The sequence below is a fragment of the Ictidomys tridecemlineatus genome, chromosome 6 (genome assembly GCF_052094955.1).
Source record: "Ictidomys tridecemlineatus isolate mIctTri1 chromosome 6, mIctTri1.hap1, whole genome shotgun sequence".
NCBI classification, from domain to species: domain Eukaryota; kingdom Metazoa; phylum Chordata; class Mammalia; order Rodentia; family Sciuridae; genus Ictidomys; species Ictidomys tridecemlineatus.
The window spans coordinates 195,012,450-195,022,474 of NC_135482.1; the positions used below are offsets into that span (position 1 = coordinate 195,012,450).

Sequence of the window (10,025 nt, forward strand, 5' to 3'; positions counted from 1 at the left end):
AAAAACTAGATATCCAAGCAAGCCCCTGTAGCTTCGTTGATGCCCACAACAAAGCAGGATGTGACCTTCCTGGCTTATTCTCAAAGGGCCTCTGCTCCAGTTCAGTAGTAGATCTATCTACCATGAATTTAGAGTGAGTTGTAGAATTTTGAGGGGGTTTCTCCCTTCCATTCCTCCATTTTATTCAGTTAGCAATGGCTGTAGCCAAGGTTGCTTTGATCAAAAAGGCAAGCAGAAGAGAAGCAGAAAGAGAACCTGCAAATATGTTGCCTTTTTTGGTGTCTGCTGGATGCAGGGCAAGAGACTCTCATGAGAACGTTAAGGAAGGAAACATACCATGTCTGTCACTAAAAGGGAAAAAATGTCATTGGGCCAGTAAGCATCGCAGGGAACAATGAGAGCTTCCTGGTGCCAAGAGTCAGAACAAACGTGTGAATGGGGACGAAGGGACATTGCCATGCTGAGCCTTTCACAGGACAATGCTCAATAAATGGAGGGATTCTTGTCAATATTTGGATAAGGAAACATGCCTCAGTCTGATTCTAAGGCACTGTATAAAAAATTTCTTGAGAAACTTGGTACAGTACTCACAATAACAACAAAAATAATACACTTGTAGTTTGGGGTGGCTATTCTCATGGTAATGAATGTGTTTCTACGGTGATCCCTTATTGTGAGCTTTGGGGCTACATGTCTCGGGCCCCCACATTGTGGCCACAGCTGTGAGGTTCTCAAGTCCTCAATGGACAGGCAGGGCACACTAAATTAGGAAAGATCGCTGCTTCATTTATCCACTACACAATTGATAAGCAGCAAGTATATTACTTGTTTCACGTTTTATTTGTTAAGGTCATTTTCAGCCAAAGCCCAGCACATGGACTTACATACAGGGCAGCTGTGCCTCCAGTCAACCCAGTAGGGAGAAAATTGCAAACATTATTGGAATGAAATTGGACGGATTGTTGCTTTCAAGGATCGAGCTCCCACCTGCTCTCCCCGAACCACCCATTCGGGGGGAAGTGGGTTGGTCTCTTAGCAGTCTCCCTGGGCTTCCCTCGACTCCATTTTGACCATCCTTTAAAAATAGACACTGAGGACTGAAAGGAAAACGCAATCATCCAAATCCTTGGTCTCAGGTTCTGAGAGGTTTCTGCTATCCTGGGAATCTAAAAGGAAAGCAGAGAAATTCAGTTGAAAGGGAAAAAAAAAAAAAGCTTTCTCCTTTCTCTTAGCGATAACAAAGAGAAAGAGAGAGAGAGAAGGAGAGAGAGAGAGAGAGAGAGAGAGAGAGAGAGAGAGAGAGAGAGAGAGAGAGAAAGCAGTAAGAGAGAGAAGGGAATAAGACTCTTTTCTATTTTAACACTTTAGTGTATAATGGCATATGAATAATATCATCATTTTTCTGCCATTTATTCAGATGTGAAGGAACTCAGTGAATAATAATAGCTGCTGTCAAAGGTATTTATATTTAAAAGGTCTTTATGTAAAAAAAAAATTTTTTTGTCAGGACTGATTTTTCTCTGAGAGGATCCCTCCATCTCCTAGCAACCAATATGGCTATCTTCTGAATAGATGCCACATTTACAGTAGGTGCATAACCTTTATGTGGAAGCATTTGCAAATTTAGCAGTCAGGACTCATATGCATTCAAAGCGGGTTGTTAAACTGATCCCAGAGCCAGACTTGTGATAGAAGTCTCAGGGGGTCTCTTCTTTTGGCAAAACGGAACACATGTGATTTGCACGAATCCCCTTCTGTGTCGCTCCAGCCTCGCGTGTTCTGCAAATGAAAACGGCCCCTTAAATAACCCGTTCACAGAACTTTTATCTATTTTAAAAGAAGAAAAACAAGCTAACCTGAGAACATACCAAAATTTCACTTTGCAAATTACTATTCTAATGGAAAGATTATCTCTCAAGAAAGAAAATGTCTAGCAGGAGTTCGTTTATTTAAAAAAAATTTTTTTTAGAAGAGTAATGGAAACATTTGGAATTTTCAATTCTCTCTTTTGCAACTGTATTTTGATTATTTGTAATATATTAATGTCATTTTCATTCCTGCTAAATCTTACAGTAGGGACTTGGTGCATATTCTAAAAAATATTGGCTAAGCCTCCTAATCTCACTCTGAGATAAATGTTGTAATAACCAGATTATAAATGAATCATCTGAGCAACATTCAGAGAAGGAGAGGAGATATCCAGGGAAGCAAAAGTGGCCTCCTTGACTTCTCGTTCTATGGTCTGTGTTTGATGGCAGAATGGATATTGTCATTAAAATAATAAATGTGTTTATCTTATATGGCATACACCCTGTCAGAACGAGCTCATGGTTTTAAAAGAAGACCATTCTAATGATTTTAAGAACTCTTTAAAAATAAACTCCCTGAAAACAAACTCCTGTAGGTGAAGTTCTCATTATATAGAAAGGAGTGTACAAGAATCTGGGCCAACCACCAACATGTGATGGAACCTCAAACTGGCGACCAGAGCCACAGCACACAGCTCTCTGCGACACCAAGGACTAAAGAAGCAGACTTCAGGCAAGCAAGCTTACCATCAGCCTCACCCCTCCTCCCTCCTTCGCCGATTTCCATCTCTCTGCCCAGAAGAATTCAGATAGCTAGATATGGTACTTTCTCATTTATTGAGTCATTTGATTTAGTTTTAATTCACTCTCCTTGAATGTAACTATGCATGTCTTCTCTTTCTTTGTCCCCCTGCCCCCAGAATCTTGTATCCCTTATTACAATATTCCCAGGAATTTGTAATAACAGCCTCAGAAAGCTCTGGAGGGTTTTGCTTTATCTCACTGATCTTGACAATGACCTTGTAGAGGTATGTTATTTTTTATTAACACCATCATGTTTCTACCTAAGGAAACTGAGCTGTGTAGCGATTACCTGGCTTGCTGGAGCTCATAGAACTAGTAGCAGATGGAACTGGAATTCAAGAGCAAGTCAACTCTGGAAGCCCTGGATCACAGCTCTTCTCAAGGGGAACTGGAACGGGGCTTCTTGAGGCAGCCACTGTGGGAGGACAGAGGTAGAGAGGAAGCTAGATCTGGAGGGAACCCTCCTTTGGTGACCAGGGAGTCAGGGAGAAGATCAAGGTCCTCCCTCCAGATGTCACCCGACTCAGGAGGGTGACTCCGGGCAGGATCCCCAGCCCTGACAGCCCCAAGGGGCACTGCAGGCCTCTTGCAGGTCCTGGAGATGGTCCCTTTGTTGGTCAGGTCTTCATCTTCAAGGCAGAGGTGCCAGCTGCATCTGCAGACCAAGAAAGGCAGCATCTCAGCCTTCACTGCAGACGCACCAAGGGAGCAGCTCACCTGTGCTGCAGAGAGTCAGTGTTTTGAAGCCTTTTGGAGATGCTTAGCCACTTTAAACCCTGGAGAACACCACTCCAGAAGCCTTCCCTGGGGGATGTCTAATGGGAAGCTTAATGACTGAAATCTCACTCTGTGTGGACTCTTCCTTACCTGTCCCAAGAATCCTAGATCCAGGTGCAGCCTTTTCTAGAAGGATTTATTTTTATTAGTACTTAAAGTGGACGACCTCCTTTTAACTGACTTTCTAAAATGCATTGACTTTACTCCTATAGTTATTTTAACTTTAATGTGAAGTTTCTAACTATGCACTGAGAATTAATATGTTCCCAGGCTTCTGAAAGATACTTTGCTTTTTGAAATAGATGTGGAAAGAGAGAGAAGCATGCTTCTGAGAAAAGAAAAAAAAATTCATCAAATAAATTAGGAAGGAACATGTTTTGAAATATGTGTTAGATATGGGTATTGATTTATTCTAGGAAGTGTCTCTGTACTTCCCATACAGGACCAAGAAGGATGGTTTGTAGAGGCAGTCATAACCCCAAGGCTGGTTTAGGCGTCTTCCTGTAAATAGAAGACAGTAGATCAATTTAGTTTAGAATCTAGTTAAGGCAGAGAGAAAAATCAGATTGGTTATCTGTGGTTGTTAGGTCAGTCTGCTAATTGCAAGAGACGTTCCCTTTTAATGATTTATTTTGATATTCTAGAGAGGATTTTAAAATCACATGGCTGTGAATTATTTATTCACAGCTACAGCGTTGGGAAGGTGGACTTACTGTCCTTCACCCGTGGAGCTTTATGTATGCTGAAAAAAGTCACCAGTCATTTCAACATTGAGAAGACATTCTGTGTCATTCTTGCAGGTCCTAGCCCTAAGCACTTGCAAATGCGCGCGCGCACACACACACACACACACACACACACACACACACACACACACAGAGAGAGATAAACTGCCTTTATATCAAATGTGCTACAAAACTTAGTTCCAAAGTATGGGAGACAACAAAGCATCTTTTCCGTGGTTTCCGTGCCTCTTGAGGTCTTTCCTTTATGCGTGGGCACGATGGGAAACCAGGGGGGAAGCAGCTCCAGGGAGCAGCTCCACCAAGCTAAGTGAGCTCACCAAAGACTTCCAGAGTAAGTGCTCTCATCAAGTTTCCTGGTTCTGTCCAGAGCTCCTCCACCCCGACAATGAGAAGTGGGCGGAGGGCGACGGGAACACCGCTTTCTCCATCCTCCAGAGCGCTCTGTTGAAGCCTGAGCCTCAGCTAGGGCTGAGTGCATTGTTTCCGCTCGGTTCTATTTTAATAGCTCCATATGGAGACAATAAAGCGACATGACAAATAGCCTCTGGGTAGGCTCCAGTGCTTTCTCTCTGATTCCCATTCATTCTCCCTTGTCAGGGTACCAATCCCGTCCCCAAACTCTTCTCCCAATTTATAGAGCTTGAGCAAATACATTTTTCATTTGTACCTTACTGGCAATCTGACTGAAAACAGCAAAGCCACCACTAAGAACTTCCTCGTAAGTAGCTTTTCTTTGAGGAGAAGGGGAAACATTGACTCAACTAGGTTAGGAAGATGCTGAACGCCGTTACCTTTATGGGATCCTTTTCATTTAATTCCTTCTTAGGATCCATTTTGATTCTATTTTTAGTTTGCCACCGAGTCTCCTTCTTAAAGTGTTGACTTTACTGCCATCTTTCTGTTTCCTAAAATGCAGGCAGTTTTCCGGGCATTTTACTGGTGGAAGGTTTTATCTTGATTTTCAGACAGTCTGAGGCTTTTTCCTTTGTCGAAATAATTCAAAATACTTCAAGTAAAATGTATTCATTGTGGTGTTCAATCTGATTACTTATCATCAAGGCCGTTTGGATTTTCCACTTTCCTGCACTAATGTGCTACTCGGCAAAACAAAATTGCAAAATTCACAGTTTCAGTTTCTGAAACGATGGTGGTGGATAAGGAGAGAACTTTCCCGAGACAAATAAGAATTTAAGTAAGACAACGATCGGAGGGGCACATCAAGCTCTCTGCCATCCAGCAGGATTGGGAAATGATTGAATCAAACAGTTGAGAAAGGAAGTTTAGAAAAACAATCACCCTCCAGTGCTGAGCGGAGCCCTACCTGACCCTGGACCAAGATTTCAACCTTGATTTTTAGAGTCCCAAGGGTAGAATTCCTTTGCTCCCTTGGTACTCACACAACTGTCTTTCCCAGCAGTTGTGGCCTCCGTGTCTCATAAGCAGGTGAAGATGGATGCCACAGTCACTACTGGGACTCAGAGAGTGTGTATAGTGAAGGAGGCCCATCCCTTCATTGTTTCTTTGGGACTTCTGTATAATCGGGGCCAGGATTTCGGTATTATTGCAGGGACTCCAGGAATCTGGCCACTCTGCCCTCTCCTCTTCTCAGGGAGGACCTCCGGAGTAAGGTGAGACAGGAGGCCAACTTCCCCGCTCTCTCCCTGCCAGGGGCCTTTCTAATCTCCCCACTCTCTCCGGCCCTCACCTCGCTGCCATTACCTAAATGCACAACCTGTTACCTCTTTCTTGATTCTAGTCCTCTTTCATCCCAAATGCCTCCTGGGTTCTCCTTTACTGTGAGGACAAAGACCAAACCCCACACCAAGCATGAATGTCCCCTGGATGTGGCTCCAACTTCCCTTTCCACCCTCATCTCCACCCACAGAGTTGGGTGGGTGCCCTTCCCAAGGTCCTCTCGGCCGTCCTGCATCTGCTGCACATGACTAGCTTCCCTGTGTATGGTCACCGCTTTTTATGGGCCCCTCCACCAGATTCTGTAAACATGAAACCCATCTTGTTCGGTGGCGTGTTTCTCCAGTCATGCTTGTCGCCTGGTTCATTATAAACTGCAAGACATCACCGGACAGGTCCTCGCCCTGAACACGTCTGTAGGCTGGGAGGACGAGGGCTGACCCCAGGCCGTGTCTGTAGTACATTTGCCATCACTTATGAAGCCTCAGAGATACTCTTAAGATTGCTGTCTGGACTGTCAAGATTCAGGTTGTCATCATTACTGCCAAACAAAACTCACACCAGAAATTCATACCAGAATGAAGCAAGATTGAAATATGGGGGAAACAGGGCCCCATGTTCCACATGACGAGCATTAGGATCTTCCTTGAATTTGCAGTTTATGGGCAGGAGACCTTGATGACAATTTCCTTAATTTATGCAGGTGGCTCTCCCGAACTTAGAGGTGGGATATCAGGGGAGCCAGTGGGAGCTGAAGGAGGGGCGGCCAGGCTGCATGGGGCCTGCAGTGTTGGGGGGTCAGAGATGTGGTGTCTGAGGCAGATGGAACATTGAGTGGAGGTACAAAGAGCAAATGTGCTCCAGAAACCAAAAGAAGGCAGTGTGAGGAGCCATGCTGGGACCAGAGGACCCAGTGGGACCAGAGGACACAGGGGAGAACACGCATCAGATAACACAGGGCCAAGTGAGCTCCTCGGAAGAATCTCAGACTGTACGTTGGGAAAATGAGGAGCAACTGAGGGATGTGACGCATCAGAGGGCCAAGTCATGTTCGTGTTTTCAGAAAGATAATTCTAGAAAAAGGAATGCAGTGTCCAGGGGAGAGACCAGAAAAGCAGGAGGGACATTTAGGGTTCTGGAGGGAGAAGGTGTTGAGCATAAGCAGAACCCTGCAGAGACGCTTAGGGAAGAGAAAAGATGTGACCTGGGGTTGGCTGGGTGGGAGGAGAGGGAAAGAATGACAGAGTAAAGGTGCTGCCCTTGTTTCTGGCAAGGCCACAGGGGTTTGAAGGGCACACCACTGCCCACTGGGACCAAACCAGTTTCACGTGGGAAGTGTGGAACTGAGAGTGCTCCAAGTAGAGATGCCCCCTGGGCGGTTGGCTCTGTCACTGTGGAGTTTGGGAGCTCCTTGGTTGGAGAGTTAGATTGGATAGTCCTCAGTTGCTGGCAGCTATAGAAGTATTGAAGCTTTTGGAGTAAGTGAGACCAGTCCCTGAGACTGGATGGAGGGAGCAGAGAGAGACTTCAGGGTGGAAACTCACCACCTTCCAACATCTGGGGGTTGGCGGGAGGGCTGCTGCCCAGCAGACCCAGAAGGCCAGAGCGGTGGCCGGAAGGTGGCAGTGTTGGAGGGCTGGGTCCTGGACACCTTGAGGAGCTGGTGCTGGCCTACAGCAGTGGACCCACAGCAGGACATGCATCTTTTGAAAATGACCTCAGGAGAGAAGTCTGGGTGCAAGGCAGAGGTAGTGGACTGAAGGCCAAATGGAAGACGAGGAAGCCGACCAGGGAGAAGGACCCTACTTTCAGAAGGTGGGCTGGGAAGGAGGCATTGGCTGGGCCAGGAGATGATTTGAGTCCAGGCCTCCTTCCTTTCCTCTCTTCTTTCATTGTGCCTGACTTACTTTATTGGACGTGTACCTGGCACGGATTCAGCAAAACACTGAAGTTGAAGGAACCGAGAAGGTGGTGATGATGCCGATGGGCGACTGTGGGGCAGGTGCACGGAGCACTGCATGAGTCCAGAGGAAGAGATGGCTTTGTGACTTACCTTGTCACAGGGATGCTCAAAGGGGCCTTTAGGGGCAGTGGAAATGGTGCTTAGTTGACTGAGGTCCTGAAGAAGCAGAAGGGATGGAGTCAGGAGGGCAGCAGACCAGGTGACCCTAGGAAGAGGGGCCCGTCTTCCTAGACACCAGGCAAGAGGGCAAGGAGGGGCGAGGCCATGGGAAGACCACGAGGTGCTTGAACCCTTCAGGTCTTCCCGTGCAGGCCTGGCCTGGCCAGGAAGAACCATGTTTATGAACCGTGCTGGAATGCTTGCTGACCCTCGTCCAGGAGCTGGTCGCATTTGGCCAAAGTGCCACAGATACATGACTGAGTGGGTCGCCCTCTTATCTCTGCTTCCCAAGCCCAAACAGGCGGCACAGCCCATGGACCCGAGGCCGCAGCTCTTCCTGTTTACCATCGCCGCTCAGGGCCTCTGGCGGGCTCCTGAGGTACAGGGAGCCTTGGGAAAACACAAGGAAACAGGGGATTTAAAAACAAGCAAGTGGGTGACATGAGAATCTCTATGCTGGGTGCTGGGACAGTGGAAGTGCTGACTGAGAGGCCCAGAGAGTGCTGGGAGGCCTGCAGGAAGCCCTCCAGGGGACCTGGGGACAGTGCTGCTAGTGCCCTCTGCCTGGAGCTGCACGGCCTGGCCTGAAGCCTTCAGATCTTTTCTTGTTCCCTGTTCTGCAGAGTCTGCTTGATCAGGACGATGGTGAGAGTGTGGCCAGCCAGCCTCTGACCCAGCTTCCGACCCTCATTAATTTGTAATAGAGTCGATGTTGTTGCTAAATATAAAACAATTTACCTGCACTTAGGAAGGAAGCGGCTCTATACACTGTGCGGCCACAGGGCGTGTGTCTGTTCTGCTTCCCCCGCTGGGTCTCTTCCCAAACCCTCCCTCGGTGAGACACCCCTACCTGGTGCGGTGAGAGGCAGGTGGGGATGGTGGCTGCTCCCTGCCCTTTGTCGCCCCTCCTGCCCCTCCTGCCCCTCCTGCCCGCTTCGCCACTTCAAAGGAACACACTTCCACACGGGTTTCAAACTATTCCTGTATCAGGAACAATATATTTCTAAGCTTCTACATGCATCCAAGATTTGTCTCGATGTGGTCCATTTATTTTAATTTGGGACTGTCAGCGGGGGAAAAAAAGAAGTAATTAAACTTGTGACGAGCATGGAAAAACATTTTAAGCCCTGAGGCTGCAGAGTGATCTCCCCCAGTTTCACTCTATTTCTTCTACTTGTCAGATCAAAGTCCCAACCCTTAAAACTCAGCCATGCTTTGATTAATTACTTCATACAATGAATTTTGCAAATTATAGTTCTATGTGATTTATTTCATTTTTAGCTTCAATTGGAGCTTTTCTTTTTCTTTCTTTCTTTTTTTTCTTTTTGGTTGCCGTGTTCACTGAGCCAGTCAGCCTTCACCTTGGAGAAAGCAGGCTTTAAAAACTACGTCACAGGGTTCTGTGTTTAGAGAAAAGTTAGATGCTAGTGTTTCCAATGGCATGTTATCGTCTTGATGAGAATATAGAAAACACCCGTCCTTACTCGGAGATGGGATTTGAAGAGATAGCTTCCCCTTTCTACCATCTCCAAGTCCCTTGAGCCCGGTCTCACTGTTTCCGTCACCTGCTTTCCCACCTGAGTGATTCAAGTGGGAGACAGAAAGCATTGCTTTTAGGCTTCTCTCCCTATTTACTCCCCATCTTCAACTTCTTGTCAAGATAAATCAGGCTAAATTTATTAAAAATTAGTAAAAGGTTTTCTCCAAAGTTAAAACTGGGGATTGATTTGGATATTGGATGGAGGAATATCTATCAGAAAAATTCCAACCAAGATTGTGAGTCGTCCTTTTGAATATGAGATGGGAAACCCTGGCCCCTGTTCTGCCCGCCCAGATCCTTCAGGATCTGCACAACCCCCATCTGTCCCTGAGGCCACCTGACACCTGGGTCCTTGTCCCTCTGCCCTGAGACTGTTTGTTTGGCCAGGGACCTCTCCTATCCCCAAGCTCCTGGGGTCTTGGTTTTTGGAGAGGAGGGGGTTTCCTGAAGTTCAGTGCGCAGCCATACGGAAGGCTGGTGACCAGGCAAGACTGGAGAAAGGCAGACAAACGGAAAGTGACAAACAGACGGCATTC

General features: G+C 46.6%; 1 long non-coding RNA gene across 3 annotated transcripts; it reads right to left on the reverse strand.

Moving 5' to 3' along the window:
• Positions 1–821: 821 nt before the first annotated feature.
• Positions 822–6,219, reverse strand: LOC120888706 (uncharacterized). 3 transcript variants are annotated; one of them, XR_013423519.1, is made up of 4 exons: positions 4,927–6,219; positions 2,902–3,890; positions 1,600–1,779; positions 822–1,166 (listed from the first exon to the last, which is right to left on the reverse strand). It is a non-coding gene; the product is annotated as an uncharacterized LOC120888706 (long non-coding RNA). The 3 variants fall into 3 exon arrangements; XR_013423518.1 differs by having other exon boundaries at positions 4,453–6,219; XR_005732405.2 differs by having other exon boundaries at positions 2,902–6,164.
• Between the last annotated feature and the right edge of the window lie 3,806 nt (positions 6,220–10,025).